At 45.0% G+C, this 25,324-nt stretch overlaps 1 protein-coding gene across 2 annotated transcripts in view; it reads right to left on the reverse strand.

Annotated features, from left to right (window-relative positions):
- Positions 1-25,324, reverse strand: part of LOC138497705 (membrane-spanning 4-domains subfamily A member 4A-like) — a 558,077-nt gene that overhangs the window by 263,988 nt on the left and 268,765 nt on the right. The window lies entirely within an intron of this gene.

The raw sequence follows: 25,324 nt of genomic DNA on the forward strand, positions 1-25,324 counted from the left end.
ACATTTACTATGCCTTCAATGGTTTAGTTATCTGATGAACATTCCTTTATGTATACCCGTAGATAAGTAATCGTCTTTTAAATTTCTATATTATTATCATCCTTATTTCAGGCCATTAGTTGTTTTTTATTGACATAAAGTGTATACCCACACGTGTAGCCGAAGATTGTAGACTAAGTGATAAATTGCAGAGAAGGATTGAGGCAGCTCTGATGTAACCATGTATCATCTGCATTTAATGTAAATTTAAAATCTCTAAAATGTACTGTGATACAAGGAGGACTCTCTGAACTGTTTCTGTTTAGAGCTGCAAGTCGTTCCAAAAATAGGACAAAAAGAAGTGTTGAAAGGAGACGCCTTCGTAGCAATAATGATGTCCCTCACAAATCACAATCTATACCTACTTTAGCTCTAGGGGCCTCAGACAAAGCACTAAACAGCAACATAAAACTCTGCTGGAAATGTCATTCTTCTTATCGCTGCTTGCTTAAAACACCCTATGAAACCCTTCCTCAGCATCCAAGAAGATAAGGGTCACTTGTGTTATCTCTTGAAGCAGCTATATCGATCAAATCTTAGGCCTATTTCATTTGTTTGGTAGTACTAAGCCTCGGAATGAACCAATTTTCTTCAACAACCACCAAATCTGTAACAATTTGGGCTACAGTAGAAGCAAGAGTTTAACTCTCAATATTAAGCGATATGAAAGTTCTACAGAATGCATGACATATAGGATCTTTGTCCTACTCGGGTAATATTCCAGTGCACAATAGTTGCCACTTGGCAGAGGTGTCCCTCCTTTGAAATATTTTGAATGACCTAAATTGGGTGCTTCCCCAGGACAGGCCATATAGATTTATAAACCTCCCAAGAAATTCAACCTTCCCTAGGAGCTTTGCCTGTTGCTATCCCTTTAATGGCATTCCAGATTTCCCGATTCATTCATTATGGCTGCCTGCTGCAGTTAAAATGTTGGTAACAATTACTCTTCTAAAAGTGGATCTTTAAGGAATAAACCTATGTCTCCAGCAGTTTTGGGGTTGCGCTGGCTATTCAATGTACTGTAATAATGGATACACGAGTACAAAATACCCAAAGGGTCAGTTAGAATTTTCCCATTATCATCTATAATATAGCCTTATACCCTGAGGGAGGAGTCGTTATCGTGAGTTATTGTCCCAAGTGATAAGGACCCATCCTTAGGAAGGTAGGACGATACCATAGAAGTGACTGAATCTAATGTTTTCGAGGAAGAAGTGACTGTATTGTTTTTTCAATTTTTTACTAAAAACAAACCTTTTTAAATAAAATATTTGTGGGGGTGGGTTAAAAAGGGAGGGAAAGACAAAGTTATTCAAAATCAAGCAGCACCAACAAGTAAGTAGGCAGGGCAATCTAGAAAAGGCTTAATACAATGAGGATTCAAATCAATAGGCCTGGGCCAATGTTAATTTTTCAGAGTCTTTGCAGATGATCACACAGTTCAGAGTAGTTCACGTTTAAGTCTTTGCCAAGAGTTCGAAACTAAGTTAGTCTGAAGAAAATTTACTTAAAAGAGTAGAGAAGGACAAGTCCTCGGATTGGCGAAAGATTTAAAACACTTTCACTGCGGTCGGATAGAACGAACAACCGGGTTTGAACAGTACCTTAGAAGAAGAAGAATGCTGGAGCTGTGGCAGAAGTTCCTGGCAGATCCTGTCATGACCCTTGCCCCATGACCCCAAGAAGTATGCAACGTTCATGAACCAGTGTCGTCTTCATTTCCTTTGCAGACCTGGGGCTTTTCCTAACGACCAAGCGCGGGTTGCTTTTGTTTTGTCATATCTGAGCGGCAGTGCTGCGGATTGGTCGGTACCATTGGTAAGTCAGGATGCCCCGTTGTTACATGACTTTGGGGGTTTTCAGATGGAAATGGAAAAACGCTTTGCTCGTCATACCCAAGGTCAAGCATTAGATAACAAACTTTTGTCACTCCGTCAAGGAAGTCAAGACTTGCTTACATATATAGCAACATTTAACAGACCAGTCGTTGAAGCTGGGTGGCCTGAGGAAAAAAGGACCACACTAGTTCATCAGGGTTTACGAGGGGAACTAAAGGATGTCCTTGCTCAAGTGGTTAACCCACCTAAAGACTGTGCAGAATTCATCAGAATTCATCAACCTTGTGGTGCAATTAGATCACAGATTACAAGACCGAAAAGCGGACCGGATAAGGTTAGACACTCGAGCTGTGCATGTCCGGTCAAAGGATAATGTTCCATGTACATTGGGAAACACGGTAGAACCCATGCAAATCGGAGGTGTTCAGCCCCCTTTAACTAAAACTGAACGAGACAATAGAAGGCAACAGAAATTATGCTTATATTGCGGAAAATCAGGCCACTTCCTCAAAGAATGTCCAGTGAAACCACCAAGGAGAACTGTTGGAGCCACAGAGAAGGAAGATAATAACAAGGAGTCGGAAAACTACCAAGCCCGGCAAGGTCCGCTTGTCGAGCGAGAAGGACGAGCCACAGACCTCACACTTTGCATTACCAGTAATTTTGATCAATCACCAACAACCGTCTCGGATGCATGTTGTCGAAGCATACATAGACAGCGGAGCAGTTGGGAATTATGTAGACCAAGATCTGGCAGCAGAGATGGGGCTTCCCTTATGCTCTAAATCGACTACTGAAAAAGTTACTACTGTTGATGGGACATAAATAGCTTCCGGACCAGTAACCCAATTTACAGCAGCACTAACCCTACTGTGCCAGGATGTACACCGAGAATCTATCGCATTCGATCTCATCAAAGCTCCTCAGTTTCAACTAATCTTAGGGATGCCGTGGTTGGTAGCTCACAACCCTCTAATAGATTGGCATGCCAAGAAGTTGGCCTTTTCCGATGATTGTGCTTGCACCTGTTATTACAAAGAAAAGGGGAAAACAGACTTATGTACATCTGCTACTCCCAGTATGGCGGCAATTGTACTAGGTGTGACTAGTACTCTACCAAATGAATACCAAGATTTTCAAGACGTGTTCCAGAAAGAACAAGCAAATACTCTACCACTGCACAGGCCCTACGATTGTCAGATCAACCTCATACCTGGTGCGCAAATTCCATGTGGCCGAATCTATGCACTTACTGAACCAGAAAACCTCCATTTGGAAATCTTATCTTGATCAGTACCTGGCAAATGGATTTATCCGCCTGTCTAAATCACCGACAGCCAGTCCCTTATTCTTCGTACCTAAGCAGGAAGGAGATTTGAGGACTTGCATCGACTATCGCGCATTAAACCAGATCACAGTAAAAAAACGTTATCCACTGCCCCTTATTCCCAAATTATTGGATCAAGTCAAAGACGCCCAAATCTATACCAAACTGGAACTTACGGCGGCGTACCATCTTGTTTGAGTGAAGAAAGGAGACGAATGGAAAACCACCTTTCGTAGCAAATACGGCTTGTATGAATACCAGGTAATGCCTTTTGGACTTTGCAACGCTCCCGCTGCATTCTAGTACTTTATTAATTATGTTTTGCGGGAGTTCATCGCCGATTGCGCCCTGGTTTACATTGATGACATCTTAGTGTATTCTGCTACAAAAGAAGACCATGTCAGGCATGTCCGCTCCGTCCTTACTAAACTCCGCCAACATAAACTGTATGCTAAACTCGAAAAATGCTCTTTTCATGTCACCGAAGTGGAGTTCCTCGGTTTTATCCTCACACCAAAAGATATCAGAATGGATAGGCACAAGGTAGATGCCATTCTTAACTGCCCGTCACCAACTTCATTTAAAGGAATCCAGTGTATGTTGGGCTTTGCAAACTTTTCATCCCAGATTTTTCCCAAATAGTGCATCCAATTACATCACTATTGAGAAAAAACAATAAAAAGTTCCATTGGACCGAAGAAGCAGAAAAGGCCTTTCAAGAACTTAAGTAAAAATTCACTTCTGCTCAAGTTCTACGGCATCCTCGCCCAGACCTCTCTTATATAGTTGAAACAGATACCTATAGCATGGCTATGGGAGCTGTTCTCTCGCAAAGGGACTCAGCAACTGGCCAGTTACACCCTGTGGCCTTCTGGTCACGAAAATGCTCACCTCCCGAACTCAACTATGCTATCACAGACAAAGAACTCTTGGCTATAAAATCAGCTTTCAAGTCATGGCGACACTATCTCCTTGGTGCTAGACATACTGTCACGGTCATAAATGATCATCGAAACCTGCAATACCTAAAAACAGCAAAGGCTCAATCATCCCGTCAACTGCGGTGGGCTCTTTTCTTCGCTGAATATGACTATGTGATCACCTACCGGCCAGGAGTTCGAAACGGAAAGGCTGACGCCTTGTCCCGCATGGGTGTTGATGAAAAGGTATACATAACTCCAGATCCAGTAGCCATCATTCCAGAAGACAAACTCCTGGGTTTTACGACAACATTGACACAGGGTGAACTCCAAAACAAGATCCAACTCTTAATGGATCCCACTTTCTCACAAGAGTGGTGTACTCAAGGAGAACATTACACCATTAAAGACCAGTTACCATATTTTAGGAACCGTCTATACTTGCCAAGTAAAGATTTACAAGAGCAGGTTATTTCGGGTTATCACGATTCCCTGATTGAAGATCATCCTGGAATTGCCAAAACTCTAGCTAAAGTAAAACCAAACTATTGGTGGCCCACATGGCGTAAAGACATCATACAATTTATCCAATCTTGCAGTGTGTGTGCACAAAACAAGTCCCAAAAGCAGAAACCAGCTGGTCTTCTCCAACCATTGTAAATTCCTCCTGCACCATGGCACACACTGTCCCTTGATTTCATTACAGATCTACCTCCCAGTCAAGGATTCAACACCATCTTAGTAGTTGTAGACTTGTTCTCTGAAATGGAACACTTTATTCCTTTTAAGGGTCTTCCAAATGCATCCAATTTAGCAAAAGTATTGCTGGAGGAAATCGTACAGCTACATGGCTTTCCATCGGTCTTGATCTCAGATCGAGGTAGTCAGTTTGTATCCAACTTCTGGAGGAAATGCTGTTCAATTGGCCAAATTGACATTCGACTATCCACAAGTCACCATCCTCAAACAGATGGCCAAACAGAAAGAACAAACCAAACCCTCGAGCAATACTTACGTTGCATGTTACATCAAGCGGAAAGAAATTGGAAGGAGTTGTTATCGATAGCTGAATATGCCTATAATAATTCATTACACACCAGCACTGGACAAACCCCTTTCTACACCATATATAGTAGACATCCACATACTTCAGAATTGGATCTCCCAACCCCTTTGGAAATGCCAGTGGTTAAAACCCTACATACGACTATTCCCAGGCCTTCAAAGAAGCAGCAGAACATTTACTCCAAGCCAAGAACAGACAAAAGAAATTTGCTGACCAACATCGTAGTAAAGCCCCCAACTATCAAATTGGTGACAAGGTCTGGTTAGCATCCAAATATGTGCCCATAAAAGGGACTCAGACCTTTTGTCCCTGATATCTGGGACCTTATTCTATTGAATCCAAAATAAATCCAGTGGCAGTTAAATTAGCCCTACCACCCACTATGCAGATTCATCCTGTGTTTCACGTATCACTCCTGAAACCGGTACAACCCGGTACTCGGGTTACAACACAAACAAAACCAGTATTAGTTGACGGAGAACCAGAGTTTGAAGTAAAGGATATCCTAGACTCAAAATACACCAGATCCAAACTATACTACTTAGTTGATTGGAAGGGATACGGCCCTCAAGACAGATCATGGGAACCTAGTGAATACATCCATTCACCTCGCTTAATTAAAAAGTTCCATCAGGATTACGCAGCCAAACCAGGACCAGGCAGAAGTGCCACCGTGAGAGGGGCCTTGTGGAGGAGTGCTGTCATGACCCTTGCCCCTGGCCCACACTGGCAAGTCAGCCTTCCAGTTAGGGCCAGGTCAAAGGCCTTAAAACCTCATCCAATTTATTATTTTCTGGTGGACAAGAGAAAATCTGTTGAAGGGAAAACCCTTACATAATACCCTTGGAGCAGATGCTATTCCGAAGGGCAGCACTTTGAATTGGTAGTGCTGGCGCTATCTTGAAACGCAAGAATCTTGTGTCCGATGGGAACATTGAAATATGAAAATAGGCATCTTTCATAGCCAGTGTTGCCATGTAGTCCCCCCTTTTTAGCAGAGGGATTACCTCTTGTAGCGTAGTCATGCAGAACTTTTGTGGCTTGACATATTTGTTTGCGGGACTTAAATCTAATACTGGGCGCATTGTTAGATCTTTCTTTGGCACAAGGAAGTAGGTTGAATAAATAACCTTGTTTACCTGGTTGGCCGGGGCAATTTCTATGGTGTCCTTTTGGAGCAGCGTGGCGATTTCCTCGAGGAGGATACGTTGGTCTTTTTTGGAGTGGGTTTTCTGGCGCTGGGGATGGTTCCGAGGTCGCTCGAGGAGCTCTATACAATACCTGCCCACCACAGTGGACAGCATCCATCTGTCTGAGGTGATTCCCTCCCATGCTTGGGTGAAGTTGGAAAACGCGCCCTCCTACTGGTGAGGCATGGGAGGGTACCTGAAGCGGGATCTGCGTGGACCTCTCTGGTAACTTTGAGAGGCCTGGCCTTGATTATTCCTTCAGGATGTTCCCTGATTTTGATTGTAGCTTGAACCCCTCTGGGAATTTTGTCTGCGTGAGTGACAAAAATTACTGTTACCCCTCTGGCCAGTGGGTTTGTTGGTCAGCTGGCCCAATGACTTCAGTGTATCATATTCCTCTTTTTTAGTTTTCAAGGCGTCCCCAACGGCCTTTCCAAAGAGTAAATTGGGCATATTGAGCAGAGTGGCTTGCGTCTCCTGCTTGAAGCCATATTGGCGTAACCAAGCGTGACGTTCAATAATGGTTCCCTCTGCTATGATTCTGCCGGATTTGTCTGCGGCATCAACATTACTTTTTAACAAGCAGCTTGAAACTGACATTCCTTCTGATGCCACAAGGGCCAATTGTGTCTTGAGGGGTTCAGGGGCTGATGATAACAAAGCTGAGACCTCATCGCATTTATGGAAGTTATAACTAGCTAAAAGGGTGGAGTTATTAGCTATCCTAGCCTGAAAGGCAGCGGAAGAGGCCACTTTCCTCCCCATCGTATACAGCTTCTTACTCTACTTGTCCGGAGGTGCCTCAGAGGAGACCGGGGGTGTGCCAGCTCTCTTCCTGGTAGTTGTTGTAACAACAAGAGAGTCAGGCTTGAGCTGTCCCCTGATGTATAGGGGGTCTGATGGGCCAGGTCTGAAAAGCTTTTCTATGTGGGGGTTAACTGCTCGCGTCTGATTAGGTGTTTCCAGCAAGGGTTGTATCTTTCGCTGAATAGAGTGCAGGAGGGGGATGAATTGAGTAACAGCCTTCTTATCCCCCAAAATATTGTCAACAAAATCCTTGTCCTGTTGAGTTTCCTGCGTTGGTATTTGGAAATACTCAGCCGCCTTGACAAGCCCGTCATTTACTAGTGGCTGGTTATCTATAGGTGAATCCATCACAGGAGGATCCTGATTGACGGGAGAATCCATGTTATACATGTCTGGATCTGGGTCAACCTCATCATCATCCCCAAGGGTCTGCTGTCTTTTTCATATGCATAGAGGACCTCATTGTCAGTGTCCGGGTCATACAGGTCAATGACTGGGGGTTCTTGCACTATGGTATTGGGGCGAGACCTTTTAGAAGGGGGTTCAGGGATCTGAGAACCAGAGGCTGCTGTTGTGGGTCGGGTGGACTGAAAACTGTTGAAATAATTAGGGTATTTTTCATAAAGGTTTTCCATGAAGGTCTTCCTCCTCATGACCCTATCAATATCCTCACATGACCATTTGGCAGAGCTAGGAATGGACATAGGGTCAACTGGAAGTGCCTGATCTTGTGGAGTGCATGGGACTTGAGATGAAAGCTGGTTCTTTTTCTTTAGAGCTGAAGACATGGAATTGTGTGCCTATGGGTCCTTAATCTTGTGAGGGGACCTATCCTCCTGGGACCTTTCCCTATGAGGGGTCTTAGAAGACTTCTTTTTGGACTCCCTACCTTTAACTAGACCCTCTGGGACGTGCTTTTTTTACCAAATGGGCTAGTCCCGCCTGTATAGGTTTTTTTTACCGTTTTCGACGAAGAACGTTGAATTTTGATTACTGGCTGATCCGAAGTCTCGTCTGCTGACGTGCAACATTCGGGAATGGTTTTGCTCACAACGTCTGTTCTGTCTTTCGACAGTCGAGGCCTGCCATGTGGCGATCTCGATCTTCTACGGACCGCTCCGTAGACGTTGTGCGTTGGCCTTTGTTCGACACACGTGTCGAGTCTCGGCCGTGGGTTGTGTGCTTAGTGGAAGGGGTTGTGAGAGCATTCCTGCCGCCGGCTGTTGTCCCGGTAACAAGGCCACCAGCCTGTCTGATGGGGTCGAGGGCCTGCGCTTGGGAAACCGGAGTTTCGCCGTTGGATAATGCAGTGTTGCTGCCGTCGCTGAAAGTCTCCTCCACATCCATGGTGGCCTCGACCTGCATGGCGTGGTGGGCCCAGCATTTGGTTAAGCGGTCCTTCAACATCTTGGGTTTGAAGAGTTATTCGCTTGACAGGTCCCTTCAATCTGGTCCCAAGGGAGACAAAGTTTGCACACAAGGTGCTTGTTGACCCACAGGAACTTTTTGTTGCACTTAAGGCAAAATTTAAAAGGGATCCATAACGGAATGATACGGCAGCTGGGCGAGTATAATGTACGAAAAGGGGCATATACATTCTTGAATGTCCTCCCCCCTCGCTGCCTACTGTGTCGGCAGAAGCCCAAAGTGGCCTTTCAAAGCCAGACGGATCCATCGACGGGAGTCTTAAACGGTCGTTTCTTCAGCGCTGTCGGATAATCTTGATAGTCGACGATTAAGATTATAAAGGATAGTAAGAAAAACAATCAGTAATTTGTATAAATCAATGGCGATAAGCCGAAAGGAGAACTCTGCGAAATAGCGTCCGTCTACGATGGCAGAAAAAAACAATCTGAGGTACCTCGACATGCGAGGGACCATGGGCACAGTGGACGTCACACTAGGGATAGTATTACTGGTACGCTCTTGCGACGTCTGTTTTCGAATTTCGAAAAACAACAACTGTAATACTTCGCAGCTTCCACTAGATGTAGGCCTGTGCACAGCATGTGATCTAAGCAGATTACACAAGCCTCAGAAATACATATATATATTATAGGGCACCAATCACCACCCTATAATTAAGATCACTACTGAGTACCATAGGAAATCGAAAACATGAATTGCTAATCATTTTTGACTCGGATGATGAATTTGGCTGAAACATAAGAGAAGTTTGTCGCTGGCCCCCCTAAATAGGAAAACAAAAAAAGCCCTTTTTTCCCCTAGTACCGAATCATTTTCCCATAGACAAAAACAGTCCATTTTTGGTAAAGCGTATAGCAAAAACCCCAGGATGGATTTGGACCAGGCCAGAAACAACTTGGGTACAAAGTGTTGACTTGCAATCCTTTTGTGGTTTGGAGTTATTCTGACCATTAGCTTTTTTAATATTCCCTGAAAAATAGAGATATCTCCCATGCTGCATTGCAGTAAAAAGGCTGCTATCTTTTTTTCCGATTTGAGAGGTAGCTGCAGCTGTACCCATGAATATCGGAATGAAAAGCAGAAAAATGTCATTTGTAGACTTAAAATGGCATCATGATAGAGGTGGGGGAGGGAGAGCACCATGTGAAATTTGGGAGTTGGGGGTGGCCGAGGCACTGAGTTTGCAGCACAAACCTTTTCGTGTAGTCGCGGTTATTCGGTCCGATAATCACAGCTTCCAGACAAAACCAGATCAGGCAATGAAAGTGCATCACACAGAACTAATGTTTGAGGGGGCATGGAGACAAATGGGAGTTTGTGGGAGTGGGGTACATTGCCTTGAGAGGGGCAGTTGGTGAGTAAGTGGGGGATCCAGCAAAACATATTTTGTTTTTGCTGTTTTTCCTGATAATCACGGTTATTCAAAACTATCTTTACACAGCTTTATATAGTACATTGCTATTATAGCTGCGGTTACGGTAAAAAAGTAAATGAAAAAGGATATTTCTACAGCTACAGTGAGGTCAGGAGTGAAAAATCACTGGCCATGTGACTTGGTAGTGTTTTAAATGGCTGAAGGCCTGGTAGTGTTGTATAATATACAGTGGGCTCGGCCACTGGTCATGGCTGAAGGCCATGGCTTTTTTAGAAATTGATTTTGCAACATGCCATACATCCCACCAATGCTGTATGTGTGGGAACTGCTCTCGCATGAGCTTGGATATTGCCACGTGCCCGTCAGTGGTTATCAGGCCTATTTGCATTCCTCTGGACTGCAGACGTTCAATGAATTTAATAAACCCATATTTTTCCATTGCAACCTAAGATGTACATTCAGACACTTGCACGACGACTGAACTCACTATTTCTTTTGTTTCCATGTCTTGGAAGTGGTAAGTGCAGTATTTAGCTGAAAGACCAGGACTGTCACACTGTCCATCACCCGCAAGCCTGAGCCTTTTTCCACGTAAAGCATTTTCCAAAGAAATTTCTTGCTGCGTCCATGCCTAGTAAATCGACGGGTACAAGCATTTCTTCTGATAGCTGTAGTATTGGCTTTTTTAAGGAACTCAAGTCCTACAAATGTACAGCAACTTGAAAGTTTGCTGAACGTTGATCCGCTAAACAGCAAAGCAGCTGAACAAAGTACATTTCCATCAGGTACTTTTCCAAGTATAGGTTGAGCAGACCATGCAAATGTGTAATGGTTGTGTACACAGCTACCCTTGACCTTTAGGTTTGTGCCTCTAATTACACGAGTAAAGTTCACCAATGGCTCCCCCCAAACCATCCTATGTCATTTTTGATCACATCCATCATTTTCATAATCTGAGTCAGGCAGCAGTCAAATACAATGTATTTTGGCTCCCGTAACAGCCAATCGCTCTGCTATACCGTGGTTTGTGATTCCATGGTGGTGGATACGTTCTCAACACTCGTATGTTAATTCTGTATCTTCCTTGAGCCTTTTTTGCTGTAACAACGATCCATGATTACCTGACATGGGTCACCGATGACATTCCATTCAAACGCTGGACACTGGACATCTGTATCACATCTCTGAATTTTGATTGGACCATGCTGAGCTTCAAAAAGTAGCTGCTCCCAATTGGCATCAGTTTGCCAAGCCACTTCATCAGTTTAAGTTGTTGTCATGCTCCTCTTCTTCCTACGTCTCAAATGGATGAAAAGGAACATGCTTAATTATTTTGTACACATACATTTTATAGGAATTACACCCTCAAAATGTAAAATCAAGGAATTCCAAGATGGCGGCGATGCAGGGAGGACGTACCTGAGCGCGCTCTGTCCTCTCCCCTCCAGGCCGCGACAATAAAGCACCCCAATAAAGCCGACACTGTGGCGCGCAGACAGCACAGTAGAGTGGAGAAAAGCTGCGTCCTTCGTGAACCCCGGAGCAGCTGAGAAAATATTCACCTAGACGCCGGGGACACGCGGGGGAGAAGACCCCCGTCGCGGCCGTTGTCAATACATGGACGGTTGGGAAGAAGCTGATACAGGGGACAGGAAGGCTCTGGGGAGAGAGGAAGGGAGAAGTGCCCGTCGCTTCACGTTGCTGCCGGCAGAGAGCGGGCACCCGCGAAAAGGCAGAAGCCCCAGCCGACATCAGACTGCGGGCAATTTAGGACGCGGAGCTCCACACAACGAAAACAGCCGCGAGCCGCAGCTCCGTTACGAGACACCATCGGAGTGCGGCAGTGAGGGGCGGCCCGGGCAGCTGGGACCCGACACCCTCCAGGACAGCGGAGGAAACACAGGGCACAGATTGAGAGCCGGAGAGGAGAGGGCCCCAACCCGATCTGGATCCAGCCAACACCACGGGATCGCGCAGGAAGCAACCGGAGTGGCACTACAGACAGGCCCGCTCGGAGGAACAAGGTACGATACTGCAGAGGCCCGGATCGAGGGGGAGGCAGAAAGAAGAGGATTATAACCCGCATATGGGCTAAGGAGAAGCCCAGCAGGCTCAATCCCCCTCCCCCCGTGAATACATACGAAGCAAGGAGCAGGGGTAAGTGGGACAGTGTGTTCTCCATCGCTGCCCCTCCCCGCCATCCTCCATCACGCATGCCCCTCCACGGACAGGAGGGAGAACAACTGGAATTAAAAAAAAACAGAACTGAGCAGACCAGAGATCCAGGGGGGAAATCGGGCACAAAGGGGGCAGCAGGACGAGGAACTGCTACGAACGGGGCCGGAAACCATAATGGGAAGCAGAATCGGCAAGCCCAAAAAATCCATACAACCCAAAGGTGCTGAAATACTTCGGGGCCCTCGGATACCGCCAGAAAGGAGGAGAGTTAAACTGTCCAAGATCGAAGCCAAACGCCCCAACAGAGCACACAACATGCAAAGAAACACTAGCCATAACCACCCGGCAAAGAAGATGAGCAGAAGCACCAGGTAAATCCAATTCAAACGCAGTCAGGATTCACAGAGACCCATAACATAGGAAGAACCCGCCACCTGGGATGGTCGAGACAGTATGATGGGGAGGCAAAGAACCCCACAAAAACAACGGTGGCACACAGATTCAGAGCTTCTCTCAGGGGTGGACACATCGAGGCACAGGGCCACGTGGAAATAAATTTACCTGCATCTATGTCCAAATCTAGTGGGAAACTTGCGCAAGCCACCCCACAAATACCTCAGAAGAAGTTGGACCAGTGCCTGCCACAGCTGTGGGGTGTGGAAGCGGCAACCCCCTCAGCCTCCACGAGGAAGAAGAGTCAAGAGGCACACACAGCCAAAGAGGGAGCGGGAATTGAGTCCAACGACATGGCAACAAGGGAAGATATGAAAACCTAGTTTGGGGAATTCCAATCCCAGTTTATGGCAACAATGCAATCCCAATTTGAGACAATGAAAACGGACATGAAAACAGTAGTGCAAGAACTCAAAACTGAGATATCTAGTCTGGGGGAAAGGACAGACACCCTAGAAAAAATAACGCAAAACCTCGATGAAGAAGCACAACAATATGCAGAGGCCCAGGAACAGTTGCAGACATGGACACGGACCCAGAACTTCGAACTACTCTCAAGGTGATAGAGAAAAAAGGGAGGCAAACTGATTCAACAGAACTTTGCACTCCTGTTGTTCAGAAGTCAGCTGAGAAGAGAGATTAACTCCTTCTATCTGTTCATCTAAAGGTTGGCCTCTGAGGAGGTCAGGTAGAGGTTCACTCTCCTCTTCCTCTTGAGCTGAAGCTAGAAGCAAAGCTCCTACATCCGGTCTCGAGACAGAAGCTTTTAAACGGTTGGTGTGAAATACTCTGGGAGCCTCCTTAGGTCTGCCTAAGTTCACCAGATAGTTTACCTCTCCAAGTTTGCCCACAACCTTGAAGGGTCCTATCCACTTGTCCTGCAAGGCCCTCTGCCTTATTGGTACCATAACTAGTACAAGCTGGTATTGAGAAAACTCAACCATGTTGGCCTTCTGGTCATGCCAATGTTTGACCAGAGCCTCACCTGCTTTCAAGTTATCACTTGCTTCTGCCATCATGTGGGACATTCTCCTCCGGAGACCTATCACATAGTCAATCACTCTAACTGGCTTGGGGGAAGGAGCACTCTCCAACCCCTCCTTGATCAGGGCCAATGGACCTCTGACTGGATGGCCATAGAGAAGCTCAAAGGGACTTTAACCAACTCCCTCCTGAGGGGCTTCTCTATATGCAAAGGGAAGGCATGGTAGTAGAAGGTCCCACTTTTTCCTAAGGATTTCTTCTAAAGCACCTATCATGCTCTTCATAGTACGATTAAACCTCTCTACCGGTCTATTTGTCTGTGGTGGTAGGCTGTAGAGAACTTGTAAGTGACACCACAGTTTTTCCACATGGCTTGCATGTAGTAGGACATAAAATTGGAACCCCTGTCGGATATCACTTCCTTAGGAAACCCTACTCTGTTAAAAATACCAAGTAGAGCCTTAGCCACAGCCTGAGCCGTAACAGTTCACATAGGTATGGCTTCTTGGTATCTTGTAGCATGGTCTACTACAACAAGGATAAACCTGTTCCCTGAAGATGTGGGAGTTTCAAGGGGACCGACAATGTCAATGCCCACCCTCTCAAAAGAAACTCCCACCACTGGGAGAGGCACCAAGGGTGCCACATTCATGGCTCCACTCTTGCCAGAGGTTTGGCAAGTTTGACAGCTCCTACAGAATTTGTCCACTTCTGAACCCACCTTAGGCCAGTAGAAGTAGCAAGAGAGCCTTTCCTTGGTCTTCTTGAAACTCAAGTGACCAGCCAAAGGTATCTCGTGGGCTAACTGTAGAAACTGGAGTCCGTTAGCAAGGGGCACTACAATTCTTTTTCAGTCCCCAGGGGTCGACTCAGTTGGTTCACTGTAGAAGAGGCCATCTTCCCAGCTTAACCTGTGCTTTCCAACTTCTTGCCCATCAAGTTGGTCAGCAGCCTGCTTTCGAAGACTTTCAAGAGTAGGACACTCTCTCTGTCCTTTGCTAAAGTCTGCGCTGTTGGGTCCACCTTCTGCCTGTAAAGACTGCAGCTCAGGATGTTCAACAGGGTCAAGATCTCCAACTAACCAACTAAGACAGTGTCTTCTTCCAGATCTGACTCTTCAGATGCTTGTTCAACCACACAAGGTTGCCCCACACACTCTGCCTCAGCAGGTGGAGTAGTCACAGGAGTGACTTTGGACAATCTTGGTGATGTCCTTGTTGGTAGCACAGGGGTGCTGTCTGACCTTTTCCTGGAGGTCTTGGGTTTCCCCTTTGCCTCTGTTTTTTCTAGAAATGGCAGTGAGCAACTCCTGTGGAGTGGGAGTGATATTTTCTTCCATCATCTCCTCTGGAGAGCCTCTCAAGATTCTCTCCCTTGCAGACCTTATGAGCTCCTGTTTCCTCTTAATGGGAGGCCTGGGGTGCTTGACACAACTCAGAGAGTTTTAAGGTCATTACCCAACAGGACTCTCCCAGGCACTTCACTCTGCACACTTGACAGTCATATCATTACACTGGATGAGAGCTGGTAACTGGGGAAGCATTTGCACAGGGCCTCCAGCTAACTTGGTGAGGTGTGTGGGTGCCTTAGCAACATCCTCCACCTTGAAAAATGATTCATCCACCATAGTTATGCTGGCTCCAGTGTCTCTGGTGGGAGGGGTTTCCTGACCATTCACAAGAACACTATCTTTATAATACTCTTTAGTATTATCTGGGATGGAATTATAGACATCTAAATTCTGTTGTTCCCACAAGCCCAGGGATACTAAAGAAACACTGGCGGAGACTCTCATGGGTTCATCAGCCAACAGGTGAACATTTCCACTTGCCATAGTTACTTCTTCCTCTCGGGAGAAGGCTAAGGAGACAGTGTGGACCCCTGAAGGTTTACCCTTACATCTGGGATCCCCTTTCACATGGTCAGTTGACCCACAAACATAACATTTCCCAAATGTTTTGATGAATGGGGGTTTGTTCTGACCTCCATCTGGTTTGGGTCCAGATGGTGCACTAGCCTGATTTGGTTTCCCTTGTTGTTTACCCTTATGTTGCTGTTTGTGGCCCTCTTTTGGATTGGAGGTATTAGAATTCTCTTTGTTGTCTTTCTTTGGTTGTTTCCCCTCATCCTTTTTCTGAGTAGCTCCAGAATCCGTGTGAGTAGCCTTGTTGGCAACCCACAAGTCAGCAGCCTTAGCTATCTTATTTTGATCTATCTCCTCAGAATCAGCCAAGTGCTGTCTGAGCTCAGGAGAGCAGACATCAAAAATAGACTCCAACATAACAAGATGTCTCATTCCTTCATAAGTGTTTACTCTGTAACCCTTAATCCAACCATCTAAGTTTTGCAAACATTCACATACCCAGGTAGCCCAAGGGGTGCCATCATGTTTTTTGAGAGTCCTAAACCTCGTAAGGTACTGGGAAGGGGTCTTCCCGAATCTAGCAATTAAAGCTAGCTTCACACACTCATAATCCATCCTATCCACCTCCCCCAACTCCATTACAATATCAGATGCAACAGTGGGTAGCCTAGAGAAGAGCCAGGGAAGCAATTGATTCCCTGTGAGACCCTGAATACCATGGTTATATTCAAACATTGCCAAACAATCTAAAATATCAAGCTTAACCTCATACATACCCACAATTTCTATAGGCATACGGGGTCTCTTAGGACTGGAAGACCTAGAAGACTCTGGGAGAGAAGCATTTTCAAGAGACAATCTTTTCATTTCAAGTTCATGATTCAACTCCATTTCTCTGAGCTTAGGTTCTTGGTGTTTTTGTTCAGTTTGAGCATTTAAACGTTTGAATTCCAGCTCAAGCCTCATTTTCTCTAGAGCAATGGATTCAGGACTGAGTGTAGGACCTGTGGGGGTCCCAGTGGACAAGGGTTGAGGTTGCTGAGCAGGCAAGGGGCCAGGGTGGACTACATTAAGAGACACATCTTCCTCTTCCAACTCCTCATTAATAGACATGGTATCATCCTCTCTTTCCACATTTGCTAGAGAGTCAGGTATTTCAGACCCACTCCCTAGACTTTGACTCTTTAACAACTTTTCAATTAATTCAATCTTTTTGCCTTTGGCAGAGTTTCCTTTCTTTACACAAGTTTCTTAAGTAATCAGCAGTGTAACTCAGGAGGGTCTCCCAACTGTGGCTTTCCATATCAGACATGATTATGGTTGCTTTTTAGTGATATTAGCCTTGTGTTTAGTTGATCCAAGGTAATAGCAGCACTCTAAGTGTAATTACTATACTTTTATCCTCACCGCTGTACACCACTGTTAGGCAGAATTATATGCAGTACCCTTTGGGAACACTACACACAATTAAGAATACATGTGACAGTACGATTTCACCTTTGGTAAAAGCCTGTACTACACAGTTATAGTGGTAGCAGTAGCAGAGCAGCCAGACTTATCTCAAGAGTAAGTGAGCAGTACAAATAGTTACACAAAGGACAGCAATTACTATGATTCAGGCAAACACTGACTCAAGGTTTCTAAGTAAAAGAATATATATTTATTTATTTATTTATTTTTTGTTTTATTGGTTAGACAAAGTTAAACCTTTAACATTCCTTTAGCAATCCCTCCTCTAAGAGGTGGAGGCCCCCCAAAAATAGGGTAGAGTTCAGAGGGTTCAAAGGGTCTCTGAATGATCACCCCTAGGCCAGATTCACCAACTGTTTAGGAGGCGTCCACCTCCGACTCTCCCTCCTCCCACTCCAGGTTCAAGGATTCAACAAATTTCATTGCGTCCAAGGTACGGCCCACTTTCTCAGCTGTGATGAGCCTTTCCCAATACTCTTCTTCGTTCTCCTCCGTGATCAGACTTGTATAATTTCCCATATACATCAGACGAATCAATTTCAGGTTTGGACAATTTAGCATAACATGCCTTATAGTTTCCAGTTGGCCCTTCTTTCTGCAGAATCTACAGTATGCTTGTGATTTGTCAATTTGCCTTCTACGCCACCTTATTTCTCTCGACTGCCAGATGTTAAATCTACAGCGCATAAGCAGATCTCGATAGTGCTGAGAGGGAAATTTCATCAGATATGGCGGTAGCAGATTCAGAACTTTGCGTTCCCAGATGATGTTGTGACATAGATCACGTGCTAATTTCTTTTCCTGAGTTTCCTCCCAATCTTTTTCCCGATTTATTCTTTTAGCCTTTTCTGGATTATTTTTCAGAGTGTCATCGGAAATTGTCAGGTGTTTTAAGATTTCTTCACAGCTCTTTTTCCAGTCTTGAAGAATTGAGTCACAATAGAAAACGCCTGGTTTTGCTAGGATTCTGAATGGTACAGGCGGATTGTCTAAAATGCACTTTCTATAGAGTGATAATGATTTCCACGTTGTAATTGAAGAAATAGATTGCAGTCTTAATTCCATTCTTATAAGATCCAAAGGTAGCGAATTTGGTAGGCGTAAGATCTTTCGCCAAAAATAGGCTTCGCAGTGGTTCCAGACCTCCCATCTTAGGGCTAAAAGTGCCTCGGCTCCATATGTGATTACTGCTATTACCTTTTGCTTATAGAAGGTTATAATCGGCAATAGAGAAAATTTTCCATATCTGCGGTGTACAAGTAGCCCTTGATTAACCAGACTTTTTAGTTTTTCTCGGATCAGAGTATAGTGATCCCGCTCATTCTTGCTTCTATTAATTCTTATCCCGAGGTAGATCGTAGTATCGACCACTGCCAATTTTTCTTTATCTAATGACCAAGACGGTATTTTCCCTGCCGATTTATTTCCACAGGCTGATTTCAAGGTCAAAATCATAGATTTTTTTGCATTTATTTTCATATCATTGGCTTTCAGATATTCATTGAAGGCCTCGATCCTGCGCTGAAGACCTATCGGCGTCTGGTCTAAAAGCACTGCGTCATCCGCGTATAGCATCCATGGTATTTCTATGCCATTTACCTTCGGAGGGAAAGCCCGGATCCGATCTTGTGAGGATTTCATGTCAGCCATATAAAGTATGAAGAGAAAAGGGGCGAGGGCACATCCCTGCTTAATACCTCGAGATGTCTTGATCCTCCTTGATAGACCACCATCTGCATTGATCTGAACTTGAATTGAGGTATCGGTGTATAGTGCCTGGATTGCCTCCAATAGGTCCACAGGGCATCCCCAATTGCTCAGTTTGGCCCATAGCCGTTCTCTATTTATTCCATCAAACGCCTGTTCTAGATCTATAAAGGCCAGGTATATTGGTGTTTTCCCTTTTAAGGCCTTCGCTTTTAATATATTGATCAGGAACAGGTTAAGACTAGTGCCCACTCCACTCACGAAGGCAGTCTGTCTCTCGTCTAGAATTCCGGCTTGAACTGCCCAATTCTTTAAATCACGTAGGAGATTGGATGCAAAAAGCTTGCCAATGGAGTCAAGTAGCGCAATCGGCCTGTAATTTCTAGGATTGCCGCGGTCACCTTTTTTAAAAATAGGCACGATGTAGGCCTCCGTCCATGAACTTGGTATTTGTTTGGTTCTCACTACTTGCTTGAAGAGTGCGTAAATTAGGTCAGACCAACCTTCCATGCTTGCTTTCAGCATTTTATTGGAAATGCCGTCTGGGCCGGCAGCCCTGGAAGAGCTTAATTTTTTAATCAGCATTTGAATGTCTTCTTTATCAAAGTTCAATGACCACGCAGCGTTTCCTGGTCTTTTTCCAATAATCTTTGTCTCGGTTTTTCCTTTAAACAGGGCAGAGTAATGGTCGAACCAGTTTTTCTCGGAGACTTGGTTAATACCTATGGCCGACTGATTAGAGTCTCTGTTGTTGATTAGATCCCAGGTACTTTTTGTGTTATTTGCTGCTAAGGCTGCCATCATGTGTTCTGCGTCACTTTGAGTTCGTTGATATCTGGTTGATTTTAACCAATTCTTGTAAGTTTGACGACATTTCCTTTCCAGATCGCGTTTGTCCAGGCTATGGGATTTTTTAATACGCCTAAGGTCGGCTCTGTATCTTTTTCGTCTGGCGACTACAAATTCATTGAAGGCTTGTTTCTTTTTTATCTGCTTCAGCTTAGATGGATCATACTGAACCTCATAGGCTTTGAACAGCCATTTGTAATCGACCACCTCCTCTCCCTTTTCTACAGCTTCCTGGAAGTTTTTCACCAGTGTAGGTATGATCTGATCTTTCAGTCGCAGTCTGTTTCTTCCCCATGATATCTCAGTTTCCATCACCTTTTCTCCCTTAGGGAGAGTTCTTGAATCCCATACAAGTTCAGTTTCCAGAAGAGAGTGATCACTATTTGCTTGCTTGATGACTCGAAACGAGTTTATCCAGGCCAGCGTATCTCTTCCCACAAAACAGTAGTCCAAGCAGGCTCTCAATTTTCCACTATGCCAAGTATCAGCCCCCAATAGGTCACCCTTTGTTTGGCTATTTAACATCATCATATCCCGTATGCCCATTTCCGTCATCCATTGGCTTTCTTTTCCTGTGAGATTTTCAATCTCTTTAATTTTGCCCCTTTGTCTAGGAGCTTGATGTTTAAATCACCATTCAGCAGTATAAGCTGATCATCTTCCTCCGTCATGGACTTGTCAATAGCGTTCGTGATTGATTTTAAGTATGACCCTGGGTTTGGCATGTTTTCCCTCCAGTATGTGTTAATCAATAGCAATTTAGTCGGCTCCTCCTGATTTTCTGTTGTAGAGGTAATTTTCAATATTTGGACGTAAGGATTTGGAATTTCGTGCTTGAGTATTTGTAAGTTGCTATCGATCTTTTTTAGTACCATTAGGCCAGCAAACGGTCGACCTCTCAGCCCCTTCTTTGCCGGATTGAAATAGACTTCAAATCCTTCGCATATTGGAGGATCACACAGCCATGATTCTTGGATACAAATGAGATCATATTTGGTCAAGAAAGCGCTTTCCGTCGAGAACAGGTGATGGAATCCTCTGGTGTTCCATGAGGCACAGCGAACGGATCCAAGCCCAGTTTCCTTATTCTATTGTTTCTTTTTTGAGTTATGGTCATTTGACGTAGGGGTCCAAACATTTGATTTATTTTCAAATTTGTTTTTCGTTATTGTATCCTTCCTTGGGTTTTGTGAATTATCAACCGTGAACCTCAAAGATTTTAAGTAATCGACATTTCCTTTGATGCTGTGTAAATAGGTTTCAGGGTTCTTGTTGCTTTCTTTTAAGGTTTCTTTTGGAATCTTCCTATTATTTCCTTCATTTACTTGACCCTTATTTTCCCACCTTTTCCCCCTAGACTCTTCTTCGGTACGGGATGAGGGCTCATTATTTCCTTTTCTTCTATCCTTTGAGGATATATTGCTATTGTCATGCTTAATATCATCCTCCAATTCTGTCAGGCGGAATCCCTTTTTTTTTAGGATGTCAGTTGCTTTCAGAAATTTCTGCTTAATATCATTTGAGTTGAGATGCAATATAACTTGGTCCATTCTTAGTTCTCTTGGGAATTCCACAACTTTGATGTCCTCGGTAGATATCGTGCGTAGAGCTGATGTTTGGTTACAAAGCGAGACGATGTATCTCCTATTGAGCAAAGCCCTTCTTGGTCCATTTAGTGTCGTCTCTAATTTCAAACGGCATTCTTTTGATGGAGCTGGCCTCAGGGGAGGGGCGGACGCTTTCGTTCCTTTATTGCTCTTCTGTGTTTCTTTAATTCTGTTCTTTCCATCCTGTTTTCGGTGAGAGTTTTCGAGTTGAAATTGTACCCTCCTTTCTTTAGCAGCCAGCTCTAATCTTTTTTGCTCTAGGGTTTTGAAGTTAGCAAAGTTGTCATCAGCCTCACTGAATTTTTCCATTTCAAGTGGGTCCGGTCGGCTTTTTGTCTCCTTTAAGATAATCGGCGGGTATCTCGTTGGGGAATCTTACAATTAGAGGGATTAGAGCTCCTCTCCACCATCTCCCAGTTGTCCAGAGTTTCCCATTCTGATGGGCTGATGCATTGCCATTCTTCATCCTCCCTATATTCTTCCATCATGTCAATCAGATCACTTAGATCTGCTCGTTGGTCTGCTTCATCGACATTGGCCTTCGGGGCGGGAGTGGGGTGGATCCCCCCTCCCACAACCTTAGCATCAGTATCCATCAAAATGTTCGTGTCTCTCATTGCCAGTTCTCTCCTCGGCTTCTTTGCCTGTTGGGAGTTTTCTCTTCTTGGAGGCGTTCTTAGATTCCTTAAGAATGCCCTAGAGCCATTTGTCTTCCATTTTAATCCTTCATTTTTAGTTTTTTTACTATTTTCGTTAGGTTTATCCTTCAGTTCATTTTTCTTGTCTGAGAGCAGATCCTTGGATGCCCCACCTCTAAAGATGGCAAAGTTTGTTTTTTTTGGTTGAAGTTTAGAGTCAGGAGTTCCCGTCCCCTTACAGCCAGGAGAGATCAATATTACCTCTTCGGTCATTTGCTCAGTTTGCAAAGGTTGATGTGGCTTGTTTTGACTTAGTTTCATGGGTCCTTTGCCTCGACGCGGATTTTCAACCGAGCTTGTCTCCTCTTTTCTCTGTTTACATTGGTTTCGCATCCACTTGCAGTCTTCCAGAACCGCCTCCATCAATAGGGACTTATCATTGGCATCTCTCCTTGCCAGATCCGTGAGGCGATTTTGCCATGTGAGCGATTTTTCGGCTTCTTTGTCCATTCGTACATTCAAGTTCCTCAGGGACAGATCTGTTTGTATATTTGCCTCTTTAATTTGTATGTTAGTAGCAGTCATTTCTTTCACAGAGTCATTTATCATCTCATACAATTTTAGGTATGGAGCCAGTGTGATGTTCAGCGAGGTCATGATCATTTGCTGAAGGTGATTCATATCCTTTTCTCTGTCCATTTGGTACGTGTCTTTTATTAGCTGTATAGTTTGGTCTTTCGTAAGAGTTTTGCAACACTGCTCTTGGCCATCCAGCACAGGCGTCTGAGTTATCTTTGTCGTCACTTGAGGTTCTACAAAATGGCCTTGCGGTTTTGAGCTTAGGAGTCTGTCTTCGAGAGATCTTTGTGATTGGGTCAGTGGCCTGGGGTCTCTTTGGGTTTTTGTTACGAGGAGCTCGGCCCCCACAACCTCCAACTCCACGGCACTCCCTTTGGTTTGGTCCTTTTCAAGTTCAGCCATTTTCTCGCTTATTATCGAGAAACTCCTCCTTTTTTCTCTCTCAATTTTCCCCGTCAAAAGGGTGAGGTCTTGCATGATTTTGCTAGCTAAATTTGAGTTGCTCAGTTTAGCTAGAGGCAACATAGTCGTTCCTTCAGTGCCTGTAGTTTTTAGCGGAGTTTCGCTTCCAAAATTCCACAGGGTTTTCTTTTCTAGTCTGGCCTTTGGGGGGAGCGTCCCTTTAGGGTAGGGTGTCTCCGGTATATCTTTATGGAGGTTCCAAGGAGGAGATTGATGGGCCGTTGGGTCATTAGGTAACAGGGCAGTAATCCTCTGCTGGGTGTTATTTTGGGGGCTCTTGTCCTTGGGCCACTGACATCTGTTCTCTTCCCTGTATGGCTGGAAGATTTCGCTTATCGTTGTGGATTCCTCCATCTCTCTTAGGTGCTGCTTTTTTTTCCTCTGTTTCCTTATTTGATTCCAGCGAAGTTTTCTCCCATAGTTCTAAATCATTTGTGAACTCTTGATCCTCCTTTTCCTCGGTAGACTCACACAATAAAGATCTGTTTGTAGTATCCATTAAAGTCAAAGTAGGGGAGGCCAAAGCCGCGTCCCGACTAGTATTTTCGTCCAGAATGCTTTCACACATGTTCCGTATAGGTGCAATTCCATAATTGGCTACCTCAAAAATTGGCATGTTTACAGAGTCAATTTCTTTTCTTGGGGAAATTACAGGTGAAATCGGACCACGTGAGTCTCTCCAATTATCAGAGTTTCTAGGTAGGTCTTGTGTATCCGTCTTCTTTTAAAGGCTCGGATTAGCCGAGAGAGCTGGACCTTTCTCGGATGGCACTCCTACCGTCTGATTAACTTCAATTAAACTTTTTCCTTTGTCTCCTGGGGACACAGTTTTGGTCATTTTGCTCAGATAGCCTTCACCGGGAGTTAGCTCTAAATTCTTAGCCTGATCGGCGCCCTCCTCATACAGGTTCGATGTTTCAGGGGAGGGGGGGGAGTGGCTTATAGGTGCTTCGAGAGTGGAAGCTGTACAAGCCTTAGGTAGAGCAGGTGTTTTTGGAACTAATCGCACGGGGTCTTCTGTAGCCATACTCAACCTTTTTCCACTACCTATATCGATCGTAGTGGCCCCCGTAGATGAGCTTTCCCGCTTCTTGGGGCAAAAGGGTAGACGAGATTGTTTCAATGACGGCATGTTCTGTACACACTCCGGGCTACCATTTGCCTCTGGGAGTGATGTAAATTTTTGCCTTACCTGCAGGCGAGTGCGCACAGCTGTTCCTGATGAGTCCATGTGCACAGCCGTAGATTTCATCTTGTAGTGCAGCTCCTCGGTGTGGGTTTTTATTTCCTCAGCTCTGCCTGTCGTAGCAGTTGGCTTTTATAGTGTAATACTTGCTTACGCAGCCCAGCAGCCAAACAGCACAACAGCAGGATAGTCGATGCCCTTTGCGCGCTCGGGCTTAGCGCCGCAAGGGTGCTTGGGAAGAACCTTTATGGCACTTCCTGGAGGCGGTGCCCGGGGGCGGGCTAAGGGCGGAACTAGGACCGCACTTCCCTCTCCTTCAATGCGCCGCTCCTCGCTCTCCTCGTTCTTGTTCTCCTCACTCCTCCCAACAGTAGAAGCAGCCACAGCACAACAGCAGGATAGTCGATGCCCTTTGCGCGCTCGGGCTTAGTGGAGTATATTTATTTACTCCACAGTTGTATAACATTTTACTATTCTAAGCAAGGTCAAAATCACAATCATAAATACACCACACCACTTCCCTTAAATTCCAGTCAAGTTAAGCTCACAAAATGAAGTGGAAGCAAAATGGCACTCCAGCAAATTAAAAGGGAAAGAAAGGCAAAACCAACAGGTAAGTATTCTGAGCAGTTGAACAAGAGAGACTACAGTGAGGAGATAAGCTAGAAAAGGCTTGGGGCCAAAGTCAATTGGTCAAAAGTCTTTTGCTCAAGATCACACAGTTCAGGGTAGTTCCCGGTAATGTTCGTGGCACAGATTCCGGACGAGGTTGGTTGGTAGAAAAGTTAGTTCAAAGAGAAGAGAAGGACAAGCCCTCGGATTGGAGAAAGATTTCAAACACTTTCACCATGGCTGAGCGAAACGCACAACCGGATTTGCACAGTACCTTAAAACGGAGAGGGGGCTGTAGCTGAGGCAGAAGTTCCTGGTAGTTCCTGCAGGCTCACGGTTCCTGAAGCGACTGTCGGACTGATCAGAAGTAGGAAGACTGGAGGGTCCTGCACTAACCAGGGAAGAAACCAGCAGCGCTAAACAACGAATAAAAGGTGCGCTCCTTAAAACCCAAGCAGGGTCCGACCTTCCTGGCTATCCGGCCCACTGTAGCTCTGTACAGCGAATTCGACCAGAGGAGGGGTCCTGGCTTGTAGTTTGGGTGAACTGGTTGGTCTCACCAGCTCAAGGGAAGAAGTTTCCTGGAGGATCTTCTCTGTCGTCAGATTCGGAGATTCGGACCTGCAGCAGGGCTTCACCGGGCGGTTCAGTCGTTGGGGTCCGCTTCTTCCAGTTCCTCGTTGGTTCTTTCATTCCAGTGGCGACTCTGCTCTTCCAGTCCCAGAGACCTGCTTTTATGCAG

Source organism: Ambystoma mexicanum, chromosome 5q (assembly GCF_040938575.1).
Source record: "Ambystoma mexicanum isolate Mex_15411 chromosome 5q, UKY_AmexF1_1, whole genome shotgun sequence".
NCBI lineage: Eukaryota > Metazoa > Chordata > Amphibia > Caudata > Ambystomatidae > Ambystoma > Ambystoma mexicanum.